Below are 6,605 nucleotides of genomic sequence, written 5' to 3'. Positions count from 1 at the left end.
GAATAACCAACGAAACACAAAATAGGAAACCTCAAAGTATTGCGTGTTTACACTTCCAGTCTCCTTCAGCCTTCAGGTGACCTCTATCACCAGAACAGGTTAAAGACCCCCCCCCCCCCCCCCCCCCCCACAACATAATCATCAGGTATTATGATTTTACTTGGAGGAAGATTATTTTCAAAAAAGTGTACAGAAAGTGTTCAAATTATGTTTTTATGTGACCACACCCCCTTCAGGTGGGTGGTGACCCAGCTGAAGTTAGCCATACACACATTGTTGCTGTATAGTAAAAAAAAAGAAAAAAAGAAAAGAAAAAAAGAGGGGATGATTTTAATGTCATTAAATCTGTGTATTTCAATTGGGCCTTTTGACTCAGAGGCTTTCAGGAAGTAACCAAAAATACACAGGAAAGACACATTTGCAGATTATAACCAGACCTAGGGGTCTATGAGAGAAAGGTTAACTTCATAGACACACAAAACTAAAGGTACACAACTATGGCACAGTGTTGATTTCGTCGACTAAAACTATGACGAAAAAATGTTTGTCGACTGCGTTTTTTTCACTGACGAAAACTAAATAAAAACTAAATAAAAACTAAACTGTGATGACTAAAACTAAGACTAAATATATTGACAATTTCGTCAACAAAATAAAAACTAGACTAAAATGTTGAGGAGGGACTAGTGGAGAAGAGAGTAATTTTATGTTTGGTTGCTCTCAGGTGTTGTCATTACGATAGCATCAAGGCCTGCCAAAATACATTTTAGTTGACTAAATCAACTGTAGATTTAGTCAACTAAACTCTTGATATGATATTTAGTTGACTAAAATTAGACTAAAACTAAAACTTTTCAGGTGACTAAATTATGACTAAAACGAAGACATTTTATTCAAAAGACTATGACTAAAACTAAATCAAAATGTGCTGTCAAAAACAACACTGCTATGGCACCACCTCTTTAAGAACTTAAAAGTTTCTTGATCATCAAAACCTCAAACGGAATCCCCCAGTGTGACTCCCGTCACAGCGGAAAACATAATTTCTTGATGTGTGAGTCAACGCAAACGCACAAGTGAAAGTAAAGGTGGTGAAAGACTACCGTATAAGGTTTCAATGATGAAAGAGCAATGGGTGGCAGCGCAGCAGGCAATTTAAGTGTTTCCAGCAACATGGAAGGCTTGACAGGGCATACACGGTGGATGACTCCACCAGACATACTACAATGCACAGTGCGCCTCACCTTTTCACCTCACTCCCACCCTCATCTAGGCTCTCATAGGTCCCTTTGGTCCTCGGTACAGCAGCAACATCCCCCCCCCCCCCCCCCCCCCCCCCAACTCGCATCCAGAGTCTCCACTCTCCACTGATCTGATCTTCCAGCACATTCACCCCCCACCATCATCTCTGGGGCGACCTGCTTAGTGGAGTCAAAGTCGGTTCCCCTCACGAAGCCAGTGGCAGCGATAACAACGGTGGAACATTAACACCTTGCAGCCTCATTAATGACGTGTATTATTAGCATGAGACATGCTCAACTGGGGTTTGTTGCATTTATAAGTAAAGCACAGGGTTGGTGAGGTCTGTGTACAGGCTGGGATACAGTACCATGGCAACATAGAGACCTTGTTTTCCCCTGTTGTTAGGTCAATGGTTTTCAACCAGTCGTCCTTGAGTGGTTTCAAGGTGGACCCCAGCTAAATGATGGAAAGTTGGTAACCAAATGGACACTTATTAGATCTCAAGAGTTAAATTATTGTTAAACAACTGCATTTAAAAATGTAAGTCTATAAAATAGACTTAGACTAGAATATGGATATTTGCAGGGGCGTCAATTGGTATGGCAGGGGTATGCAGCTGCCATACCCTGGGCCCAGTGGGGAAAATAATAGTTATGTTTAAATATAAATCCATGAATGTCTCTTTGTCTATCTGTGCTGGTTATTATGTTGCTAAATTAGCCTACAGTAAAATAACTACAAATGCAAAATTTAACAAAATTTGCTGAACTGACGCCACTGGATATTTGTATTTATTTTGATCTCTCCTATGGTACCACATCAATACAGCATGGAATTTGGCCAAAGTCGGAGCCTTCAGAAAGTATTTCAAGTATTGGGTCTGAGAGGCTAAATCTCATCAAACGGTGATCCGTGGCTCAAATGCCAAATACATAATGGCCCTTGATATGAAAAGGGTTGAGAACCACTGAGTTAGGTGGCTTGAATACTGCACAGTGTGTTCCATCTGCAGATGGATTTGATGTCAACCGCCAAGGTAAACTGAAATACCTTGGCCTTGGCCTCTCAGTGAAAAGGTATATACTGTAGAACAAATTAAGTGTTCATGAGGACATTCTCAATGTCTGACTCCATAGGAATTTTACACTGGGCACCAGCGAACACTGCATGAATAGAAATTAAGTGAAATACTGGGCCATAAAATGATTTTCATGCCTGTTATAAGGTCTTAAAATGCTTGGTGAGACATTCATATAATTGGTCATTAACCTCCAGGAGCCACATTGTCCTTGCTAGCTTCTTTTGGTTGTGCCCGATAACAATATTTTATGTTGACTTTGCCCAAATTCTGCTACATTCCGCATGCATTATCAGCATTCTGCATAGATCCTTTCTAGTGAAAAAGTTTCTTCACAACAGGAAGGGATACTGTTACTGTTCATGATGTTTGAGGAAGAAAAGAAAGACATTTCCCAGACAAAATAAAGTAGGGAATTCACAAACGACTGCCTTGAAAACACTGATATCTTGTTCTACGTGGGTTAACAGAGGCTTTTGTGCTGTGCTTGATCCTCTGACAAAACAAGTGGGTAGATGTTAGTCTTATGATCACTGCCAGGGTAAACACAAAAGAATGAAAGAACAAACTACTGCAGAAAGCATTGCAGCTCTGTGTAACAATTATATCTGCCTCAAACTAAAAGAACAAGTTTTTCCCAAAAATCTCTGGTGTCACTTCCACAGGATGTACTGTACAGTGAGCCATGCGGCTGCTACAGTATGTTCTAAAGCAGTGGTTCTCAACCTTTTCGGGCCGCAACCCCCAAAATAATCATATTTTAACTGGGGACCCCTTCACCCTGACAAGAGTTGAGGCGTTACATTTTGTATAACACGGTTCTATTGTGAAAATAGCAGGCGTTGTGAGCATGTAGATCGGCTATTTTCACAATTGCAGCCTCTAATAAATGACAATTTGGCCAATGTTTAATTTGTCATTTTAGATGTGTTTAGTATTTTAGATACCCTCTATACACTTCAACTTTATGTTGGTTTGTTTACTGTTGAGTGAGAAGACAATGTTTTACATTTAGTTAATCATCTGGGGACCCCCCAAAACAATTTGGGGACCCCCCTGGGGGACCCGACCCACAGGTTGAGAACCACTGTTCTAAAGCAGTGGTATCTGCCTGTCCTGGACCAGCACCTATCCGACCTGCTCGGCGCCGGGCATGCAGTTCCCTCGGATCGGCTGCGACGCGCATGTCGAGTTTAAGTTGTTCGGTCGGATAGTTCTCGAGATACGTGGATTATAGACGTACATACAGTGTACATACATGCAGAGATTCCCTGCATTTATTGTAAGATAAGATTTGGCTGCAGAACCCTCTCATCTGAAAATATTTTGTGCGAGGGACCACCATACAAGATTTGTGTTATTTCAAGCTATCTAGAAAATAGCAGATCTAAAAATGTATAATTTATAGCCAATGAATATGGGGTTTAAACTAGAATAAGTGGTTAAACTAGTTTTGATGCTATATTTACCCATTTAAGCCTAGGATTATTTAATGCTTTAACTATTGAAAAATAGCAGATATAGAAGCTCACAGCGCGGCACAGAGTGAGGCGCTGCAAGCTTGTAGATCTGCTATTTTTGAAAAGTCGTGAAAATTGTGTGCAAATCTTTGAATATTATGTCATTTTAGAGTGAACTTTTGTAACTCAAATTTTGCTTCTAGGGGGTCCCTGGAACTAATCCATTTGAGATGGGGTCCACGGCCAAATACATGTAATTTTGGTTGAGAACCACTGACTTAGAAACAGAAGAAGGATTAAAGGATTTAGAAGACACTTATAATCAGGTCAAAATATTATTCAAAGACTTGCAGCTCGCAGTGCGGCACCTGTGAGCTTGTATATCTGCTATTTTTCAATAGTTAAAGCATAATATAATGCGTAATAATGTGTACCCGGTCTAAATCACATTTTGCTTGGGAAGCTTTGACGACCTGGAACCCTGTCAAGGTTATAGTACCTCATGGCATGGTTAGGAGGTGAGTCACCTAGAATGGTGCCATGCTATTAGTGCCCTTTATTCTTTATAGGTGCGATTGGTCCGACCCGCATTATAACTAAGCCTAACCCTAACCTCACATTAGGTTAGGGTTAGGTGTTTTCTTTTGTTTGACATAATATTTTCTGAAATATTTTATTTACAATTCGTTTTAATTAAACCATACCCAAACTTGGAGTCATACCGTAGTACCGTACACATAATAGATAATGTCATAGATCAGTGGTTCTCAACCTTTTCAGGCCGCCACCCCCAAAATAATCATGTTTTAACTGGGGACCCCCCCACCCTGATGAGCACTAACAGTTGAGGAATTGCATTTCTTATAACACGGTTCTATTGTGAAACGCCTCGTGAGCATGTAGATCGTCTATTTTCACAATTTCTGCCTTTAATTAGTCATTTTATAGGTATTACGGTAAAAAAAGTCCTTAAATTGTCACTTTAGAAATGGGCATATATGCTCTATATACACTTAAAACTTTATTTTGGTTTGTTTACTGTTGAGTGAGAAAACAATGGTGCACATTAAGTTAATCATCTGGGGACCCCCCAAAATAATTTGGGCCACAGGTTGAGAACCACTGTCATAGATGACTGACGTCCTCGACTGGCCACAAGACACGCGAGAGCCACATAAAAGCCACGCCTGCCTTCTTCATGACGTCACACGCCATTATTAACCAGTGTACATTATTATCTGAGACAGTAGGCGGGTTAGCGACTTGACGTGAGAGAAAATGGTCTCTAATGAGAGTCAGGTAAGAGAGTTATGATAGGAGGTCAAGATAATTGGCCGGCACAAAGGAATAATGGCTGCTACAGCTAAGCCGGTTTATACTTAGTCACGCACCGAAGTAGCCAATCTACAAGGTCACGATGTCGTGCGCATTGTGACCGACCGTGTAGATCGACATCATGTGCAACAAAGTATAATTCAGCCATTAGCAGTGGCCCTGAAGTGTTACTGGTATTCAGTGGTGGAAAGTGACTTAAATAGATGTACTAATTATTTACTTTATTTTAAAATGTCAGTACTTTTACTTCTAATCCACTACATCTCAGAGCCAAATGTTGTACTTTTTACTCCACTGCCACAATTGTATTTTGTATTATGTAATTAATAGTTACTTTGTAGATCTTTACTACAATTCATCCCCATATACTTTGGCTATTTGAAAATACCGTAGCAGAATTTCAAGCTCACAATGCGTCACAAAGTGACTTGTCGTGAGCTTGTAGATATGTTATTTTCAAAAGATTTTTAAACATTTTGACCTCATATTGGATACTTTTACTTTTGGTACTTTTGGTCAATTTTGATGCCAATACCTTTGTGCTTTTACTGGAGTAAATTTGATTGCTGGACTTCTACATTGAATTTCCACCACTGCTAGTATTTCATGCCTCCACACAGGGACGTGCAGAGAATGTTAGAGAGGCAGGGGATGAAATTTCTAAAAGGGCGTTTTGGTGAAAATATTGAAAATAGCAGACCTCCAAGCTCACAACGCGTCGCAAGAGAGGGTAATTCTTTCAACATAAGATGCTGCATTCAAGTTCAGGAGAGTTTGGACAAGGCAATTGCCTTGAACGCTGCCTTCAAGTATGGCATGCAAAGAGGGCATTTGCATTTCTTTCACCATAGTGAAAACTGCATTCATGGTCTGGAGAGGGCACTTTTTACGGATAAAAGGGCAGGGGCTCAAGCCCCCTTTGATGTCTATGTGTGCACCTGCCTGCCTCCACATACAATGTGGCAGACAGGTGACACTGATAACATTCAGGTTTATGATGCTCATGATGTTTTATGACTACAATGTAAGCTTTTTATGATGGTTTATTATGTTGATTTAAGGGTTCGGTGGATTCCAGGACTCACGTTTTAAAAACAGCTTCTTTTTTAAAAAATACTGTGTTCCTTGCCTTGTCACATTTTAAACCTGAAAAGGTTTGAGACAAATCCTCCACTTTTCAAGAGAGAGCAAAGCGTGTTTGGAGAGCCTTCAGTTTTAAGTAACTTTGTTCACCTTACTGTAAGCCTGAGGGGGCAGTCAGTCATCAAAACTCTTAATAAGGAGTCAAATTATAATTTTAAATAAGCCTTAATTGCCTAGTAATAGAGTTGTACGAATAGAGGGGCAATAAAACGTGGTGGCGATGATGACACACTGACACAGTCAGTCTTTAAGAAGAGCCTGACAGAGCGTTTGCCCTTCAAACAAAACCATTTAAGATTCCTCACTGCAGTCCCGTCAGACCACACTCACAGACCAGGGATTGTTAA

General features: G+C 40.2%; 1 protein-coding gene across 1 annotated transcript in view; it reads right to left on the bottom strand.

The window, feature by feature from the left end:
* LOC308297950 (phospholipid-transporting ATPase ABCA1-like) overlaps window positions 1–6,605 on the bottom strand; it is a gene marked incomplete at its 5' end in the record, with an annotated part of 237,041 nt that overhangs the window by 230,018 nt on the left and 418 nt on the right.

This window comes from Nannobrachium achirus, assembly GCF_963921795.1.
Source record: "Nannobrachium achirus genome assembly, chromosome: 14".
Lineage (NCBI taxonomy): Eukaryota > Metazoa > Chordata > Actinopteri > Myctophiformes > Myctophidae > Nannobrachium > Nannobrachium achirus.
Note: the sequence above shows the minus strand (reverse complement) of the source record. Positions and strands in the feature narration are given on the sequence as shown.